Source organism: Haliotis rubra, unplaced genomic scaffold (assembly GCF_003918875.1).
Source record: "Haliotis rubra isolate DU_JTF1 unplaced genomic scaffold, ASM391887v1 Scf761, whole genome shotgun sequence".
NCBI lineage: Eukaryota > Metazoa > Mollusca > Gastropoda > Lepetellida > Haliotidae > Haliotis > Haliotis rubra.
The window spans coordinates 343,919-366,303 of record NW_025767481.1 but is presented as its reverse complement, the minus strand read 5'-3'; the positions used below and the strand labels follow the sequence as shown (position 1 = coordinate 366,303).

At 41.1% G+C, this 22,385-nt stretch overlaps 1 protein-coding gene across 2 annotated transcripts in view; it reads right to left on the bottom strand.

Annotated features, from left to right (window-relative positions):
* LOC124260416 (orexin receptor type 2-like) overlaps window positions 1-21,579 on the bottom strand; it is a 28,444-nt gene extending 6,865 nt beyond the window's left edge. The window contains exon 1 of one of the 2 annotated variants that reach the window (XM_046694721.1): window positions 21,481-21,579. The gene's annotated coding sequence lies outside the window, so the exon portion shown is untranslated. Of the gene's footprint in view, window positions 1-6,573; window positions 6,884-21,480 lie in introns of those variants that run through there. The other variant, XM_046694720.1, reaches the window with a different exon arrangement.
* Window positions 21,580-22,385: the final 806 nt, after the last annotated feature.

Sequence of the window (22,385 nt, the reverse complement as noted above, 5' to 3'; positions counted from 1 at the left end):
AATTGAGATAAGGGTGTAGACGCAAATTTCCCCAGGAAATATTTCAAAATACGTTTCTTCATTCTATCATGGGTTTTAATGAAATCTCACGAGTTTTAGTTTGCGAGAGACGATAAGAATGTATTAAATGTACAGTCAGCACTGGATGCCTCACACAGGCGACAGTCTGTAAGCTGATGGGGGGAGATCTTCTCTTCTGAAGCTCACAAGTCTCGTGCTGATAATAGAGGCTGCAACACGACAAGAATCTTGATACACTAAGGGTTTGTTCTGCTTTGTACACTGCAGCCGGTTTGTCGTCTGCGTATTACTACTTGTCATCTGCGTGTTACTACTTGTCGTCTGCTTGTATCAGGTTGGGTAATGGTGCTGATATAAGTTCGGCCTACTCATCCTTTCTTTGTTCCCGTGGAAACAGTGTCTGCCCGAAGACATAAAGGTCTGTAGTTCTATCACCCTAGTCTGTCTCACAGTCCCTGAACCACATTATTTTCCCTACTGCCTAGCCTCCCTGCAACGCTAAAACCACAAATGAAGTAAGTCTAGATTTCCCAAGGATCAGGGTATTGGGTACGTTCTGTATTTTGACCTTGTTTAGGGTACATTTCTGTACACAGAAACCTGTATGTAGACCCCTTCAGCGTTTATTTTCCCTTCCCGACCTGTAATGCAAAAGCTTTTAATGAAGTAAGTCTAACTTCTTTGGCATTTAGATGTTGGTGTGAATTACTAGTCCACATTTCCTCAGAATCAGTGTGAATCTTTCACACCTCACTGGGGCTCCTTTCAATTCAGATGGGTGTATTTGTTATTATCAATATTTTTTAATTATATATTTTCAGGGACTAAGCGTCAGTCTACTATTACCCTTGAAGATCCACATCTATAACTGTTCCCATTATCTGCTTTAATCAACAGTGCCAAACCTCTTTAATACATTCCTTTCCACTAAGTTTCGATGCTAATTGAAAGCGTTGTTTTTCATAATCTGTATTGGTTACTGATTAATATAGTACATAAATTCCCCAGTCATGGTTCAGGACTTAGCCAACACGTCATGTTCTATACTTGTCGTCCCCGCCCTCCACTCCCTGCAACTGTCGCCCCCCTCAGCGTGGTACCACCAGGGCCCAGGGGATGATATCCTAGCTCATATCACCCAGAGCGCCGACTCCAACGTAAATATCTGACATACTCGAGTCGCTGTTGGCAGAGACAAAACCCAGGATCGCGTTTCAACGGATATTTTGACTGATTACATTAAGATATCATGTTATTAGTTTTGACATGGGCGCTGCCGACACCAGCAGTAGCAACATGACTGAGCGATCGTTTCCTATGCATGTATTGTACAAGTGGCGGACCGCTTCGGTCCACTGTCTGGTTGTTCGCGTGTGATGAATATATACAATAGCCTCTCAGGAAAGCTATGTCGGAATGGTTCAAACCCACTTGAAAACTCAAGCACCATTTTGAATCGCTCAGTCGAAAAACTGCTTGAAAACGAAACGTTTATATATTAGCATTGGTTTTTAAATATTAGCAATCAAGCAACATGAAGTTAAACGGAGAACCCGCTGAGACGGTCTGATCCTTCCTTTTCTTGAGTTTGTTTTCAACACCTGCCTGAAACTGAGACGCGTTGTAGTTTGGGTAATCATTAATTGCTAAACTCATACACTGTAGGCATTATGTATGTTGAACCAACAGAAACATATTAATGATGTTTGAAGGACTTTAGCTGCGTCTACAAATTTGGCTCCAGAGCCTTGCATCCTGTCCACTGGTCTGTCATACAGACCCTGAAACAAATACATGTATATCCAAGAAAGCCCACGCAAGTCTAGAATATGTGGCAAGTGTAGATTTCCACAGTTTCAGTTGTAACAGACCTTTTCAACACAGGTACACTTCAACGTTATTCCAGGTGGTCAAGTAGAATATCCAGGTAAATAAATATACTAATTGTTGTCCATTGTTATATGCCTGATAACTCGTCCAGATTTAGGGGTTGCCCGACGAGCAGGGCGATACAGTGGTATCATCACACGTTTAGCGCTGTTTTTTATTGGTTCTATAAATCATTTGAAACGTTCACCTGCCAAAATTGTCTGCCTTCCCGCACAGAGCTACCAAAAGCTTTAAAATTAATAATGTAAGACCAGAGTTTCGATTCCCCTACATGGGTACAACATCTGAAGCCAATTTCAGTTGTGAAATTATTGCTAAAGGCGACGTAAAACCATACTCACTCACCAGAATACCAGACACAATTATTACAAAAGTTCATTTAGTGTACTTGCCAACTACAATTACGTATATTTTCAAATTATTTTGATACGTTCGTTTGATACATGCGCATAGTTGAATACTTTGAGTGACAGCTCAGTGTGAGCTCGACGACTCGGGCTCCAACAGTCAGCGACCTTCAAGACATATCTAAAGGTCACGGGAAACGTTTCGCCCGGATATCTTAACATGCATCGTTCCGCTCATTGTGTGCTGTGGAACAACACGTGACATCTTCAACTTAATGTCACGACAGAATTCTTCACATATCGGTCACAATCCACAGGAAACGGCTGTATCCGATTGTAATCGACATTGCGCATGACCCCGTAAACATGGGTACTCCGAACAACGTCCCTGGCGGACCACAGCACCCTTGCCCGGTATGAACTCAGGAAACGATGAATTAAATGTTTATGTCTAAGGCCTTGTCGTTCTCGAATGTATTGCTTAACTTGTAAACAGTTCGGTGAGATTTGTTAACACAGAAAAGCCATTAGGAGATAATGATATTCTGAAAGATACTGTCTGTCTCAAGGGGACATTCTGGCGGCCTTTTTATTTGTTTATTTTTTGGAAACGTTTCCTTTTCTGCAAGAACGTGACATACTCTGATAGAAAACATATTTTCTGGCTTTTGGATTTTTTATCTTGAGATCTAAAACACCATTTGTCAATTCTTATCGTAAAATCTAAAACAGCATTTGTCAATAAAGCGAACAAAGCGGTAGCTATTGCCTTGACATGCCATTAGTTTTCTAATATCCACATATCCTGATTCTTAGACTAATTCTAAATCTCTGATTATATATAATTTTGATATCTAACAAATAAACCCATTCAAACTGAAAAGGAGCCCCAGTCAGATGAGACAGCTGAGGGAATCTTCATGTATGGCTTTAGCATTGCAGGGTGGGCTAGGCAGTAGGGGAAATCATGACTACCACATTCTGTGCGTACAACACCGCCCTATGGGGCAGTGGACACGTGTATGTCAGCAGAGGAGAGGGCAGTGGTTCGATCCTTGGCTGAGTTATATCAAACCATACAGAAGATGGCATTTTATTGCTATTCTGACTGGCATTTAGGGGATAAAGTAATGACAGACTAATAGAAGGGCAATTGACTAACAACTAGTCTCTGAAATGAACATATTTTACAGAAAACAGTTCATAGTAAAGAATATAAAATATAATGAAAAGGAGCCCTGAGACTTTCTTCATTTTCAGAAGCTGTAGAAATCTAGACTTGCCACATTTTCTAGACTTGCGTGGGCTCTCTGGATATGTTTGCTTCAGGGTCTGTATGACAGGCAAGGCAACTGAGCACTCCACTGATTATCTGTAGTGGTGACTCTTGGAACGGTGTTGTGTCCGGAGATGTGGTTGAGTAGTCGTCAACGTTCCCCGACGGCGTGGACGTTTATCCATGATGTCAACCACAGGTTTTCCAACCCAGTATTGCTATAGTCGGTCTTAAACACAAATCCCTTGGGGTTTAATATAACACAGAGACTCCAGCTGTCTCGCACCAAATCGACACAAAGGAGATTTAGAATTCACGGCGAGTTATCAGTAGATTTGAACCGTTCATGACACACGGACTGACTGACTGACTGACTTTGGTTTTACGCCGCTTTTAGCAATATTCCAGCAATATCACGGCGGGGGACACCAGAAATGGGCTTCACTCATTGTACCCATGTGGGGATTCGAACCCGGGTCTTCGGCGTGACGAGCCAACGCTTTAACCACTAGACTACCCCACTGCCCTCATGACACACGGAGATAACAATAGAAACCTCTGAACATTGTTAGCGATATTCGACATAAACCATCACGTAATGAACTCATTAACTACAAAACTAGAACAGAATTGATCAAATTTGACTAAAAAAATAAACAAAGAGGTTTTGGAACTGAAATTGAATCGTCTGAGTCTACCTCCACTATAACACCCCTCCATGTTGGTAAAAAATCCCTAACATGTGTTTCGAGTTCAAAAATAGTTTTATAACCTGAGTTAACGATGTTGCTGCAGATTGTACACCGGTGCATCTGCGTCACGGTTCTTCATTCACATGAGATACAGGTTCAGGTAACCCGGAGGTTAATTAACCTAATAATAATTTTGGTTTCTCACGCGTGATAAGATTACACAAAGTTACATGCGTCAAACCATCTCTCGACTGTGGTGCAGATCCATTCTGATTACTTCATGCCGTGGTGAGTGACTGAGTATGATTTTGCGCCGCCTTTAGTAATATTCAAGCAATATCACGCCAGAGGACACCAGAAATGGGCTTCACACATTGTACCTATGTGGGGATCGAACCCGGGTCTTCGGCGTGACGAGCGAACGCTTTAACCACTAGGCTACCTCACAGCCCCATACGGTGGTGAAGTGAGTGAGTTAGTGAGTTTAGTTTACGCCGCTTTTGGCAATATTCCAGCAATATCACGGCGGGGGACACCAGAAATGGGCTTCACACATTGTACCCATGTGGGGATCGAACCCAGCCCTTCGGCGTGACGATTGCGGTGGTGAAGAAGGCTGTGGTATCAGTCGAAGTTGTCGACACCCACACCTAAGGAAATAATTTGAATTATCCGGGGTTCGACTCAGCCGAATAATGCGGTATAAACAAGGAGTACGTCGGGGACAAGGTTTTACTTAGCAACAACCGTATGTTCGACACATCGGCGTTCGACTGTACTACACGTGTCTTGCACTATCTATTTCACTGAATGGTGATTAAACGCGGGTGGTATTCAGACAAATACTTATGCCGTCCTTGAATGATTGTTTCCAACAAACACTCGGTGGACAAAAAGAAACTTCTGAAAAACAGCTTGATGCAAACTCTGGAAAAAATAGCTTCAAACATAAAAGACTTTCTTCTGAAATACGCCTGGAAAAAATTATGAGAAACCTTTGATTTGACGCTGAATCGAAGCAACCTTCACTATGAAAATACTTGAGACTTATTTAAGGATTGAATAAGCATCATATGCCATATTGGGAAGCTGATTATCAGCGTGTAATATTTCTTATTACTAATAGTAAAGACTTCACGTTTTATCTTAAGTTGTATCTTTGCCCAACGCCAATAATGAAAAACACGTCGTTAAGTGACGTGTGCAGCTGAGAGACTTCACGTGCTCAAGCGTAACGTCGCGGTTATCGCAATATTTTTCAATAGACATGTCGAACCGCTCTGGTTAGCAAAAACAAAATCAATGGCTTTATCACCTGGCAGTTGGCAGATGATATACCAGACTTGATCTATTCTCCACGTCCACGAGATACGCCTTCCCATTCATGCTACCGAACGCCGACAGGGCGGCTCGCACAATTCATTCACACTCTCTCGAATAACGCCGACCTCTGACTTGCAGCGTTTCCATATGTAGCTACACAGAACCAACGGCACATTTCAACACAGTTAATATTGATCATAACTTGAACCATTTTGCGCGTGGTAATGTCTTTTTTTAGTTTCAACACCGATCAACGTCCGCCAGCAGATGGCGTTGAACGGCGTTCGGTGATTACATGATCACTTGATTCCCCTTGCGCCCACATGTCGGGGTAAGAGATCGCAATGTGATAACATGGCTGAGATTATCATTCGTCTCTTGATGCCTCAAGGCATTTTCTTTATGTAAAGGAAAATATGGAAAAACAAAAGAAGCTGAAGTGAGAAGTCCCTAACAGATGCTCTACTCAGGCCCATGGAAATTACAGGCATCAATCTTATTTTCTTTCAACCTTATCGCTTTGTCGTAATAAAAGATGGACTTCTTTCACGCACATTAAATGCTCGGAAATAATACCGAAATGTGTATGTTTATGACTTAAAGTTACAGCGACGCTGAAACTATATGTTTACTTATTTAATTAAAAGATAAGATTTAAGTGTTTTTTTAAAGATGTTATGAAATTTTAAGTATTTATTTGCTGTAACGAAACATCGTAAAATGAATATGGTTCTTTTATTCCACTTAAATATTGAAATTAAAGCCTCATATTACTTTTTAAGAACCAACTACTTGGTACTAATTTGTCAAAATGTCACTGAATATCGATAACAGAACGATAAACACCCAAGCATAATGTTTAAAGGAACATATATTTGTTGTAAGAAAGCAAACATTATCTTTATAGGAAGTATCCTCAAGTTCAATTCATTAATCTGCAGTAAATCCCGCAGATGAAAAATAACCTGTAAACAAAATTCAGAATAAAATAAAAAATCTGAAACTGAATAAGTTCAATACTTACATGATATTTCAAAATAATGATCCGATGTTTTACACATCCAACAATTGACAAAGTGATGGAGTAATGTCCCTCAGCTGGTCCGTGTTTGTGTATCAAGTTGTCAAGGAAGACTGTTTCAAGCCTGTCGAACCCGGCAATATATAGATCCCGACCGTAACATTGGCGGGCGAGTCCACTAATTACAGTTTTTAGCGGCATGCCACTGAGGCTCGAGCGGGGAAGGGAGGTGTGTTTTCGCTGGATGGACTGTGCTTGTCAGCACGTTACTCCAACAACAGTTGTGAGTCGACGCGAGGGACTACGCTGACATGCGCACTGCATTCCCTCTTATCTACGCATCAATTGAAATGAAGTGTTTTAAACTTGTCTATCAGTTTACAAAGTTTGGAGTGCTATGGGTCGGTTGTTGGAAGCCAAATCATTTCCTACGGTTAATTAAAGAGCTGCAATTGACGGACCCAGCTCAGTTGGTGTAATTGGCCATTGCATGACGCACTCCCCTATAGACGAAGGTCGTGCACAGCGCAACGTCTAAAGTCGCATTTCGTCAGATTCCTTGAGATAGTTTAACCGCTTTGACCTCACTAATGAAATGGAATAAGTATCTATAAATCGCGTCACACTTCTGTAGTGGTGTGTGTACGTTTTGGGCACAGCTACGCCCAATCGTTCAAGTGGTGACGTAACTCGTACGCTACAACGTCGACGTAACGGGGTGAATCGGTGCAAGGCAGGGAAGACACGGTGCATGTACGTGAACGTGAGACTGTTTACACGTGCATTTGTCAGACAGTGCATTCGTGAACTTGTGAGAGACTGAGTACAGGTACTTGTCAGAAACACTACGGATGAACATGCTAGAGACTGAATGTATGAACTTGTCAGATACTGTATACTTGAATGTGTCTTAGACTGAATACAAAGCTTGTCAAATATTGTATACATGAACTTATCTGATACTGCATTCAAAGCTTGTCAGAGAATGTATACATGATCGTGTCTGAGACTGAACACATGAACTTGTCTGGGACTGAACACATGAACTTGTCTGGGACTGAACACATGAACTTGTCTGGGACTGAACACATGAACTTGTCTGGGACTGAACGCATGAACTTGTCTCAGACTGAACACATGAACTTGTCTGAGACTGAACACATGAACTTGTCTAAGACTGAACACATGAACTTGTCTGGGACTGAACACGTGAACTTGTCTGGGACTGAACACATGAACTTGTCTGGGACTGAACACATGAACTTGTCTGAGACTGAACACATGAACTTGTCAGAGACTGAACACATGAACTTGTCTCAGACTGAACACATGAACTTGTCTGGGACTGAACACATGAATTTGTCTGAGACTGAACACATGAACTTGTCTGAGACTGAACACATGAACTTGTCTGGGACTGAACACATGAACTTGTCTGAGACTGAACACATGAACTTGTCTGAGACTGAACACATGAACTTGTCTGAGACTGAACACATGAACTTGTCTGGGACTGAACACATGAACTTGTCTGGGACTGAACACATGAACTTGTCTGGGACTGAACACATGAACTTGTCTGAGACTGAACACATGAACTTGTCTGGGACTGAACACATGAACTTGTCTAAGACTGAACACATGAACTTGTCTGAGACTGAATACAAAGCTTGTCAATGATCGTATACATGAACGTGTCAATGATCGTATACATGAACGTGTCAAAGAGTGTATACATGAACTTGTCAAAGATTATACACATGAACTTAGAGGCTTGGCAGAGCTAAGGTGCACCAGTTGGCTACTTTGCCTTACATGCTATAATTACCTATGTTCATCAGTTCAAATCTCAAATGGTTTCTCATATTGACTGTCGGTTTGTCATAATTACATAGAATAAATATATATTAATCACCATAATATTTGTTCTTAAATTCGATATTTATTTATTCGATTATAATTGTAATATTTATGCAGATTTCTCTTATACCAAGATCCACTTTTGAGATGAATTAAAATGACTGAGATTACATCTTTAACAATAACTGACTTCTATAGATGCACGGGATGTATTCGGTTACACAGCGCGTGAACGCACGTGGCTGCACGGCAAAAAGTGCACCTCCAGTGTCAGCGTGTGAGTATTATTTCACGTAGAAAACTGGAAAAAAAGTCCCTTAACAAATAACCCCCAGCGCCTTTAATTAACGCTTACATGTTACTTGTGAAACAATACAGGAAATAAGTTGTGAAAAATAGCACTGCAGGCACTTGTAATAAGGCGACCCCTCTGATAGAATTGTGGCCGTGGCCGAGACCGTGGGAATAGCGTGTGTCATACAGTATCGGGCTGGTAGCCGGCAGGGGCGCTGTAACCGTAGTCGCAGGAACAGGGGCAATTGTAAGGGGAAGTAGTTGCTTGCCATCGTATCTGTCGTATTTCCTAGGTGGTCAAGTGTGTTAAACATATGTTTGTCGAGAAGCTTGGAATGTTTGACGTGAGTGTTTGGTAAGTTGTTGTTTAACACCGAACTCGGCGGTATTCCAGAGCTATACGATGCCTCTTTGTCTGGACAAGACATTCCAGTGACTGATGTCATGAGCATCGATCTACGATGGGATGACCTTGTCATTTCAAAGAAATACATAGCAGAATAATTCGTGTAACAGGTGAAGACAGATCTATTGAAGACATCGGATGTACACCCATCTTGCACCAACGACACGTGTAATTATCCACGCATATAACGAACTTCAGGTACAAATAACTGAATGCTATGTGAAAAGTTAACAATTTGGAACAGCTACTTAATTGTGACTGTGAATAGTGAAGTTCGGGCTTTTGTAAATGGTTTTGATATGAATAGCGAACTTCAGTTTTTAATGACTGTCTCTGATGCTTTAAGCGAAGGTCGGACTTACAGAACTCGCTCTGATGTAGATGTCAAAGTTTGGACTTAAAATAACTGAACAGATGGTAATTCCGAAGTTGGAACAGAATTGTCCCAGATGTGTATAAGACAGTTCGGACTGAAGGACTCTGTGAACGACCTCTGGGTTTGGATATGACGAAATGTCTTTGATATGTCGAATATGTGTCGAAATAGATATATATTTATGTAGTAAACGACGTTTATAACGAACACGGTTATAACGAACTGACGGATGTAACGAACTGTTTTTGTTCTCGGCCACTTGCCGTATAATATAGTGGAAATGCGAGTAACGAACTACAGTTATAACGAACTAAAATTAGTGGTCCCTACGAGTTCGTTTTAACCGTAGTTTACTGTAAGTGCTCATGACGGCGCCTCAGCGAGTGCAGTCTGTGTTGGTCGTCAGTAACGACGTCGGGAAGCACAGCGCCGGTAATTAACCGTGGACCTTCTGTGGCTCGCTGATATCAGTGACTGTCAACTGTGCCCAGCTGTTGGCAGCTTGACTGACGTTCGGGTTGCTAACACATGCAATTTGACAGCGTGCCAAGTAAAGAGGGAGGGGTGGGGGTTTGGTTTGGTGGAAGGGGAGGCGAGAGTTTATCCACAGTTGCTACGATATTTTTGTTATTATCTATTATTCAATTATCTCTTAATTTGCATTCAACATAGATAACGATCTACTCAATATTGAACATCGGTGGTAGAGAGAAGCCTAGTAGATTAGCATGCGCTTATCGCTTGGAAGGACTGGTCGATTCCTCAAACTGTCATATTACTGGAAGTTTACTAAAAGCGGCGTAAAACCATCCTCATTCATTCAATCAGTGTAGCAGCATAATACCACCAAATCTCAATAACATGTGGTTTTGTTCCTTCTGTTGAGACACGTTTTTATTCCAAGACATGTTTAAAAAATTGGCTTTACTTTGTATACAATGGAACTATTTCGGTCATGTCACCTTTAAATGTGAATTGGCCTCATGCCTTCGAGCCTCTCCTGCTGTGTATAAGCTGTACGTGTGACTCTCTCATCACATGATTATTTTCAGAAAAACCTAGGTGTACTTTGTTCTGCAATTTCCTAAAAAACCGGCGTTCTTAGTGTCAAACGGATGAAACGGTAACCCAAAGCTTAATGCAAAAAGTTATATTTTTGCAAAGCCCGAAGCAGAACCAACTCAGTTCTTCTTCAGAGGAAACTTTATATGTTTACATTGACAAAAGACTAGATTGCAAGGGCCCTAGGGCTGAATGCGTTTTTTAAAATAAACATCATCCGGTTGAAGCGATATATTTTCACCTTCATATCGGAGAGTTGGTTTATATTAGGGGTATATCTATCAAGGTTCATGAGTTAGATCTGAAGATGCTCCCCAAGATGACGCCGTTGCCGAGTGTGGTGTGGTCAAGACGCACCACACGACCGAGACTGTCTGTGATCTCACTGGAGATGTTCAACATATGATCACTACTTGGCGTGCATGTACTGTAGTTTGACGTGGGAGAAGAAGAAGAACAAAACCCACCCCCACCCCCACCCCGTGGGGGTGAAGGAGGTACCTTGCTGGGAGGGGTGTTCAACAGATACAATCTCAGTCACAATACTTGATACGCCTAACTGTTACTCATTCGTCGTCCAAAGGACCTCAATTCACCGTACGGAGTTTCGTCCCCACGGCGTGCAATGGACGTATAGATACCACCATACATATGATCAGGGGGCGGTGGGGTAGCCTAGTGGTTAAAGCGTTCGTTCGTCACGCCGAAGACCCGGGTTCGATGCCCCACATGGGTACAATGTCTGAAGCCCCTTTCTTGTGTCCCCCGCCGTGATATTGCTGGAATATTGCTAAAGCGGGGTAAAACTAAACTCACTCGCTCCCATGGCCGGGAGGTTCACAAAAAGTGAATCACATATAAAACTTGTCTCACTTGGGGCTTTCTTTCCAATCATGCTGACATGACGTATTTCAATACTGTTTATGGGGCGGTTGGGTAGCCTAGTGGTTAAAGCTTTCGCTCGTCACGCCGAAGACCCAGGTTCGAATCCCCACATGAGTACATTATGTGAAGCTCATTTCTGGTGTCCCCCGCCGTGATATTGCTGGAATATAGCTAAAAGCGGCGTAAAACCAAACTCACTCACCCAATACTGTTTATGTGAGTGACTATGATTTTAGGCCGCTTTTAGCAACATTCCCGCAATTTCGCGGCGGGGGACAATAAAAATGTAGGGAATCGAACCCGGGTCTTCGGCATGGCGAGCTAACACTTTAACCACTGGGCTACACAGTAAAGTATCTCCCCTCCAAGAATATCAAATAGTGAAGTATATATCCAAAGTCCGCTGACTTTTCCAATTCACAAATGTTGTCTTAATGAATTCATATCGCACAGAATAATATACTTTAATTCAGTATTAAAAATTATATACGTTTTGGGATTGCTGCGCCCCGTGAGGTAAGTTACCAACGTTGACTGGCGCACATCTGTGCCCTACTGACCCGGCTCTCGTTTCCCACACGAGCCGGTGAGAATCAATCACATTAGTCTCGTTTTCACACGATGTAATGTCCAGTGAAGCACGCGACGTTGTTGACAAAGGTCACGACCGTGACCTTGACATTCACTCTTGTCCAGCCATTAAGTATCTTGAAGAGCAATATCCTGAATCTCATTTATCAAGCTACATCAAAGCAAGAACATCTGTGAAATATTCAACCACTGTGCTACTGTGTAAAAAGCCAATAGTTCCTTCTTTTGTAACTTGCTGAATTAGAAGCCAAGAAATGTTATCGATAACTACTTCTATATTTCACGAAAGCGATTGCTTTAGGGCCAAGTCGTGCCTCTTCATCGGGAGTAGCCCTGACGAATTATAAATAATAATGCATTTAATGGTTATCTGTATCATAAATGTTATCTTATAGATAGCCAAATAGAACATGTTGTTTATCCAGCACTCTAACAATGAAAAGCCACAAAACTCTTTCCATACCCTACAAGACGCATCTGCTTCTTGACTAATTACATTGGCGGATCCTGGATCCTGGATCCGCCCATGAATTAATATATATAATTTACATAGTAACAAGTAATCTCATTTGAATTGAAAAGGAGCCCCATTGAGATGGAAGATCCTAAACCTGGGGAAATCTAAAGTTGCTTAATTTCGGCTTCATTGCAAGGGGGGGGGGGCTTTTAATAGGCACAGGCGGTAGAGAAAATATCATGTGGTTCAGGGACTGTGAGTGTCCGTTGTCTGATTCGGAATATGTCATGATATGTATCTGAATCTCTATCAAATAGTGATGATACCAGGGGTTTCGCGAAAAGGGGAAAGTACCTTTCCCTGTCGGTCATACAAATCACAAACCACATGCAAAAACCAGGTAAACTTTTTACCTGAACAAATATGTGTCAGAACACGTGGAACAATCAAAATATGCCTTTCATTGGACACCATTTTGTCACGTTTGAAATGCCTTCCATATATTTACATGACTAGAAATTAACACAACACTCATTATTCGGATTCAGTGTTTTGCCCTGTGACGTATAATCTCATATAATCAGTGAAGTACTCTTGTACTTTTTATTAACGTTTACATTACATTGCTCGCAGAAGCAAAAAACCACCAGGTATGTAATAAAATATATTATTTAAAAGAAAGCACGGAATATATAAATAGAGTGCATTTTGCAGCTGAAATGCTTTATCTTCAGGTAAAGATTCGTGACTTCTATACAATGCATAGAGTGTAACAAATCCCAAATTAACCAGAATGTAAACTCGTTCTGATATTGTTTTGTTGCTATTTCGACATATGATCGCTTAAGCGCAGCAAAGAAATCTTTTCAACAACCTGTGAATGACATAAGGTTTGAAATATACATTTCACCATTTGGTGAGAAAGGTGGCGCAGAGCCGAGTTGAATGGCCGGTTGTTAGATAAAGCGGACACCTAATGGCAACATAATGATCCTGTTATTTGGGTACGTAAATTAAAAAACTTCTCCATATCAGTATTCATGTTTACATGTATTATGAGCTAAAATAAAAAGAAATTTCTGATGCTATCAACCGTCAAGATGATCGAGTGAGCACAGAGTGTCAAAGAGGCTGAAAGCAATCGTGAACGTTTTGAATATCCCCGACAACGCAACCCTATACTTTAATCATTAAATTCCGTGTGTAAATAATCATCTGTCTTTCAGGGAAACCATTTTGTTTGCTGAAACATCATAACTTTTATCAAGCAGTAAGAGTTTTTCAGTTCAATTTCTCAGATCCCCGCCAGTTTGGCCATTATTCCAACGGAGCAGCATTTGAGCGATGAGAGATTAGGCATACGTTTTACAAATTCCCCTTCTTTGGGAGACCCGGGGCACGAATTTCACTCAACGGCAATTTAAAAGAGTTTTTTTAACGACAAAACTATCTGTTGTATAAACCATCAGATATCGGGGAATATTTGATACGGGGTCATGAGGCGCGATATGTCGCCCCTGCGATAAACGAGGCCGTGGATTGCGGGGAAAACAAATGTCTTTGGGATAAGAAGAAATGCGCAGCTTTCTTCCAGCGGCAAATTGGGCTAATTCTTATATCATTAAAGAACGGTGCCATTCTTGGAATCGGTAGTTTTCATGGTTTCGGTGAACCCAGTTTTCCGGTGCAGCCCTTACTGCATTGTTTCATATTTGGAGTTATTCTATACAAGCGGACTGATCTGTCATGGAATGGAAGGTTGCCTGGAGGGTTGAGGTATCCTAAGTCAATGATCAAGAGCTTCTCGCGTTACTTCTACCACCCGCCATCTGTAACGTTAGGAGAGAGGACGTGTGTGATTGATGACGACAACGATGAAAGAGCTTGTGTTTCTGGCTGTGACACTCAGGCCATTATTCATTCGCAAAGTACATTTCTATGGTACAAGCTTAACGAAATTCAGATGCCATGTATCTAGCATGTTGCCAGAAATAGCTTAACGTGGCACTCATCAACTCAAATATTTACAGTTACACCGAGATCAACACATTGGCGAACAACAACAATCACATGTATGTTGAGTAGACTAACACTTAGTCTCTGAATGTATTAGAATTTTGATAGAAACAAATAACATGTTTTAAATTGAAAAGGAGTCAAAGTGAAATAGGAGATTCAGAACCAGAGGCAATCTAGACCTGCATTATTTAGGGCTTAGGCATTGCAGAAAGGGCAGGGTAGAAGGGAAATAATGCGGTTATGGGAGTGTGAGACAGACTAACATGTTGAGCTATCTAAACAACATTCATTCATACACAACATGCCACAATCATCATCATGATTAATATTGGTCAGTACAATTGATCTCCGCTGGGGGCATAGCTCCAATGATACTAGCAGAATCCGCGAGTATCTCAGACCCTGGAGAAAGCAAAAGAAAAGGGTCCAACTTTAGACTGTAAAATGATTGGGCAAAGTCTAAATTGACTCAGCTCTACCTGAATCTTTTCCTGGGCTCAATTTTGATTTGATTTTTGTTTTGTAGATAATATATAGAAACTATTAACTATTTTTGAGACTATATGTCAGTTTAATGGAAACACAACGATACAACGATAATGATACAACGGTTGAAATTTGACATGCAACCTCGTTGCACTTGTACCAGTGTACTGACAGAACCGGAATGTTGAATGTTGAGGGAGATGATTAGAAGTCCTTTTTTCGGTTTAAAGCTAGAATTTAGGTTTTGGTGTTAGAAGATCAAATTTCCTGAATTCAACAATTAGGAAAAAGTAGGAGACATTCATGCATTGTGGAACAACATTTAAACAACGTTTTCGATCTGAGGCAGGTTATTAAGATTTGAAACCTGTGATTGGCCAAGGATGTTCATGCTGGAACACTCAAGGATAGGTTGATCTGGCTTTAGACTCACGCGTTTATCACTCATGTCACGCTCTGACCACAAAACTGACAAATCTCGTAAAAACACACAACGAGGTCTGAATACATTGTTTTCGGTGACTTTTCTGAGAAGGGAACTTGAGATTTTTATGCGTTATTTTCAGGGGGGCTTCAGGACCCGGCCGGGGAGGGCGGCCGTTTGACCCCGGCATCTCAAGCCTTTTTCTCTCTTGGAGTAAGAAGCTCTGGTTGATGTATCAGCCGGGGCGGTGGGTAGCCTAGTGGTTAAAGCGTTGGCTTGTCACGCCGAAGACCCGGCTTCGAATCCCCACATGGGTACAATGTGTGAAGCCCATTTCTGGTGTGCCCCGCCGTGATGTTGCTGGAGTATTGCTAAAAGCGGCGTAAAACCAAACTCATTCAGTCAGTGATGTATAAGCCACTATTTAGGATTCTCGAAATTCATCGTATAGTGTTATATGTATGCACTCCAAGACCCCTTTAATATAATTTTAGCGTGACAGACTGGACTCTAACCTTGTTTACACTGGAACATACGCGGGTGTCTCGCACAGTGTAAATGGGTCCAAGGTTCCAGGATTTAAATAACGTGCAGGGCCATAAAGTGCATGTTTATGATAAACACATGACTGTCTTGTGCAAATGTGCCCGGAAACATACCCACACGACGGCGACCTTGACGTCATCTCAACATCCGTCATGACGTTATTAACTGTGCAAGCAGCACCCGGATGGAAGCTAGCTGTATCTCTATTTGCGAACGTCGCACTTTATGTCATTGTTGTCCAACACAATCAGCTATTGTCCTCATTAGTACATAGGGCAACTGTGACTATTATTAGGCGTATGTATAACAACTGGACCATCCTGTTTATATAACGCGCGCACGAGTTGCCCTTTCGTAACCTTCTTTTGGCTCTACAGAGTTGTGTCTCTTTGACAAGCACGGAACGGTTGGCCTTGGGTTCAAATGCCGGTTCGCCCCGGTTACGTTTCAACGTTTGACAGCACCACAGTCGAGCTTGGTGGTTTCACTAAAGTGGTACACGTCTGTAGCGACCAGAACTGGGATAACTAACATAGAGAATTTATACGTGTTCTTTTCAACTATGTATTTAATCGACAAAGAACTATTAAGAGCAAAATCAGCTGCACAACTCGTGTCTGCAAAAGAATATCGAATTATGTAAATGATAATTTTCAGTGCTTCCCCACAAAAAACAAACTAAATCATATTCCGCGCATAAATCGCTTTAGTTTTAGAGTTAACTGGGAGCAGTACTGCAGTAAATAGGGTTTTACGAAATTGTGGACTGTTTATCTCAGTTCTGGTCGCTACACGCGTCTGAGACCTGCATCACTTCAGGCCTATGTCCCTACTTTATTATTGCTGAATAAACTGAAAAACTGTTGCAAGAGGAGTTAACTCACTGCACAGGTCGCAGTGCACTTGATCATGACATGTGACAATTCAACGGGAGGTAAGCTCGGTCACGTGACTAGCTGCATGTGTTGCCGACCCATAGATGACATGTTCATGATCTTCGTCACTGGTTTGCCTTGTCCATATTCGTTCATTTAGATGTTCCTGACTGTGGCGCAGGGGTATTCAAGTAATAGGCCTGTCTGTCAATGTGAATGAATGAGTTTAGTTTTACGCCGTTTTAGCAATATTTCAGCAATACATGGACACCAGAAACAGGCTCCACACATTGTACCAATGTGGTGAATAAGGGTCTTCGGCGAGCGAACGCTTTAACAACTAGGCTACCCCACTGCCCCTCTGTCAATGTGAGGAAGGAACTGAAATATGAACCTATTTTTCAATTGAATCTGTTTAAGTTAAGAACAAACACCTTATTGATGTGAACACTATACTTAAATTAGCGCGTTACCCTGGTAAAGCTTTGTTGGAACACTGGAGGGCACTTCTAAATTTAACACCTCAGTGAAAAAACAAATTGATGCAATTTCCTATTTTGAATTCTGAACATGTTTCTGTGTTCAAGTGATCACTTGACTTGCCTTTGCGTGTGTTTATGACGGGTACCATCGGTCAGGCAGGGTAAACTGACCTTTCCGCAAACACCTGGTATTTCATAACTTCTTGATAGTGATTCCTAAACACACATAGTCTGCATCGTTATTATAATGGAAAATATTTCACCTGTTATATCCACGACTGTGGTTGGGCTACGGATATTACTATTTACCACCCAAGAATCAGGATACACCTCCGTATCGGTCTGAGAAAAATGCTTTGCATTGCGGGGCCCTTTCATGTGCAAGGTTCTAATCTGGACATTGAGCAGTGAAGTGTGATTTTGTTGTATAGGCTTTATGGTAAAATAAAGCATTTGAGAAATGGCTGCTTTTGCAATATAAGATGGTATTTCGTTTGCCCATGTGGGAATATTCTTGATGTCAAACACCCTTGCCTAACTCGCAAAAGCGGCATGAGTTCTGGTAATTGTGATGTTACCATGCATTATTCTGTCAACAACAAAAATTCCGCGTGATTGTGTTGTGTTTAAAAAACATGTGCAACACATATTGTGTTCTCGTCAAAAAGGAAACGTTATATGTTAGCAATCATAGCTTCTTTCTGTGATGCATTCGCAAATTAAGAAGTCGTATCACAGCTTGAGACGTTTGCGCTGCTCGTTAATGAAGCTAAATAATCTAAAAGTGCATTTCCAATATACAAGAACGCTCTCCACCCGAGTATAACAAATTGAAACACACGATTCAAATCAGTTTGTTACACACACATATGTACATAACATCATGCATCATGCATTAAGGGTGTAATGTTCACATTTTAGGAGCTGGGAAGTACTAAATTGACAAACTTTATGGATAACAACTTCTTTATAGCGACGTTTCGATACAGATTCTTGTACCGTTGTCAAGCATGAATGTCATAAAGTTTGTCAATTTTGTAATGTTCTCGTTAAAAATTACATCGACATTTTACTCGAATGAAATAGCAATTTAAGCTAATTATTTTCATCGTGACTATGACTTTCCAATAACGTTATGAGCATTAGAAAGAAAATGCCTGATATATCCAACATTGCCATTTTTGTCAAATACCATTTTATCTCATAATATTTGTTGATAAAGTTGAGAAACTAATGATTGATGCAGTGGTACTTATTGCCACTGGAGTTAAATTGGTTGTTCCGGTAAATATATATCCGGGCTTACATCTTCATCCTTCTTGCAGCACGTGACGAGAATTCTTCCTCTTGGTTCACTGAACCTCCTGACGGAGGCAACACACGGCAGTGTGGCACGCTAGACTTGCACAAGTCTCTTAGGTAATAAAATATTGTTTAAATGATAATGTTTTAAAAATATAAGCAAAATTAACACATTGTCCCTCTGACAGACTGGCGAGTTGTGCTGTCCGCTAATCTAGACTTGCCTCTATAAAGTGTAGAATTAGAATCCATGGGCCTAGGATTCAGTACAGCCTTGGAGCAAGACTATGGCACGGTGTGAATGGATAATCGCACTGTAAAAAGCATGCATCCATGATAAATCAAGCTGTCACTCCATGCGTCTGATAAAGCGCACGCCATGCAATAATTTCCAGTTTGAAACGAATCTTAATCAAGATACGAAACTATACTTTTGATGCAACATCATGTACGTGGCGCGCTTCGGTCGTAAGACTGCGTCTGCAAACTGTAATCAGACTGGCAAATAAAAAGCCGACTTTGATAAGTATCTCCTGGCTGAGAGATTAACAGAGTATTGGCAACGAAAGATCATGTTGATGTGAGACATTGTGTACGTTATTCATCCATTTATTGGGTGAGATACACGTCTGTGAGATCACCGGCGTCTGAATCTCTTCTAGAAGGAATTATGAGCGCCAGGTGTTTCTGAGCGCAACGTAATACGTCCAGCTTGTCGTGAGAGGAATGTCGCCGGTTAGGGCCGAGCACTGACACCGAAGATAAGCACGGCAGACAAACAGTATCCCCGAAATAAAGATATTTAAGAACTGACATACATGTAATTGTTTATAGAGGTGTAACAGAGGGGCAGACCTTTTAGGGGTGAGTGAGTATGGTTTTACGCCGCTTTTAGCAATATTCCAGCAATATCACGGCGGGGACGCCAGAAATGGGCTTCACAAATTGTACCCATGTGGGGAATCGAACCCAGTTCTTCGGCGTGACGAGTGAACGCTTTAACCACTGGGCTACCCCACCGCCACCTTTTAGGGTTTAAGCTAACTGATCACCTAATAATTACGCAACATAATGAAAATAATTGGTTGGGGAACGGTGATAACTTCACAAACAAATTACTTAATCATTAGCGCAAAACAATGTAGACAACAAAACGAAATCAGTGACGTCAGTCAGTGCATGAATACAAGCCACTCCTAGTTATAAGGAAACAACCTAATTTTCAGTTTGTGGAAGCATAAGTGAAAAAATAAAATGCCACGGAATAACTTGCAATTTATTTATATGGCATTATCCGTCACAGCTCTGGTAATACGCTCGTCACGTAGAAGACCCAGGTTCGATTCCCCACATGGGTACAATGTGTAAAGCCATTTCTGGTGTCCCCTGCCGAGATATTGCTGGAATATTGCTAAAAGAGGCTAGACTCACACACTTAAAGTTAGGTGAGGGTACAGGTTGGACAAAATGTCGGGCACTACAGGCCAGGAGCTCAAAAATGTATAACTTTGGATTAGAACACCAAGGGAAGGTCTGGTTGATGTTGCGTCTGGCGCGCATGCGTGATCTCTTCTTGTCAACCGTGACAAATACTTGCGAGTAATCACATATGTGGCTTCTGCGATATGTGAAATAAGGCGCCAAACATTTTTACATCCTCATTTATCGAGTGTATTTCATTTCTCTATTACGACGCCTATCCAGCACCCCAAAATCCTCGTTTGGAAATTGACCATTTGCTATTCTCTTATGGTTACAGTTTTGCACACGATATCTCTCGCCAATTAATGTAATCTGATTGGATGGCTATATTCACAGTCGTGTCTCGTCAAGTGTTGTTACATTCAAAACGTAGTTTTGATGGAAATGTCGTCGTTTTAGCATCAGAATAGAATATATACTACCCATCAAAAGTTTAGACTCACTGAAAGCACTCACTATATGTTATGTATATGTATGTGGTTACATCGAAGATGAATTTCTGCACCAACTTGGGGGAACCAACTGAAAACCTTATGCAGATGAATTGCACAAGGATGATGCTTCAAATTGCGAAAGGCATGAGCAAATGTCGTGCATGTGAACAGATTCGTTTTGGTGTAAAGTTTTGTTAAGAATTAGCCAATTTTCACAGATTTTAATCATTTACTGAACTCATGACAATAATCTTTTCAATGTTACGAATATGTTTTACAATACACCAGTTCATAACTAAACAGTACCTTTAAACAGTATGGAATATTTTGCAAAAAGCTAGTTTAGAACAGTGGACAAGTAAGTGGCTACATTTACACTAGTGAGTCTAAACTTTTGATGGGTAGTATACTATACAAACTCAAGATCAAATATGTGATTTTGGTGTCTTGAACTAGAAAGGTTATCAGCTAAAAGTAAGTCCAACGAATTAGATGGCGAATGAGATGACCTACACATCATCGAACAATCGCAGCGCAAAGACCAGTAATAACCAGACTATGTTTGAAGCATACTATTACTAGACGCAATACACTCGTTTCGCCCTGACAGATGTGGAGACTGGAGAGGTTTGGTATGGGTAAATAAAACTGAAACCCACTATTCAGATGTCCTGGTGCATTAATGCACCCTGGTACATCTCAAAAGTGACCGTGGTTGCATATTGTGCACCTTCATCTTCTGCATCCGGGGACTGAGGGGAGTACCAGTCAAAGGAGATTAGTTTGAAAAATGTCCAAAACATTTTGTTTCAGAACGATTTCATATCTTACCCTACGACCATTTCGATTTACACTCTTAATATGAACTTCTTGACGATATTGACTATATATCCCCCATTACCGAAATATCTTATAAAAGAAATACTTACTGAGAACTTGCTTTCTTTCTCTCCGCTGTGCTATCTATCGTGATCTGATGGCGAACACTTTCGCCCTTTCCCGCTTAAACCGCTGTTGTCAAGTGTCGCGAGCGGTGTCTATTCCCATTTGCCGTGTGGTTTGATTGACGGGAAATGTGTAAACATCTTGTCAATCTAACCGACCTTCACTCTCATTGGTCAATCCACTCCGCTCGCGCGATGCATGTTTACAATGATCTCTGCAGAACTGCGATACTTCCTGAAATATTGACTCACAAGTCACCATCTGGGACGAAGACAGATCATATTGGGACGAAGAAAGATTATATTGATAATGTTGTTTATTTAAAATAATTGAAACGGGAGATAACCTTTCATTCAAAAGCAATTCGTGCTCTCTCGTGATTCTTTGGATTGAATATCCAAACATCATGGAAGACTATTTAAGTAAGAATTATGTACCCAGTAATGAGTTTATAATCGAAATATTAACTTTAACTCAAGGCCCGTGCGAAGACATAATGGCATTTTGCGCGTGTTTATTTCATATTCAGATGTCACAACAAATTAATGGAGAAATTAATATCCGCCTCGAGTTATGAATGTTAGTTGCGTTTGTTTGAGACCCACGGCGAACCAGATCAGAATTGGTCTTCAAAAAACCAATATTTGTCCAAGAAGACGGCTAACAGGATCGGGTACCTGGACCTGCTGTCTTGGATATCACTGTGACCCTTTTGAGTAGATCGATGTTCATGGCATCAACCACTTGTCTGATCAAGACTCAGTTATTTACAGTCCACCTAGACTTGCACAGGTATATAATGTCAAAATGAACTGTTCAAATGATAACTTCTAAAAAAAAAGAATAAATAACAGTCCTGAGTACTGTCCGCTTATCCAGACTTGCCTCT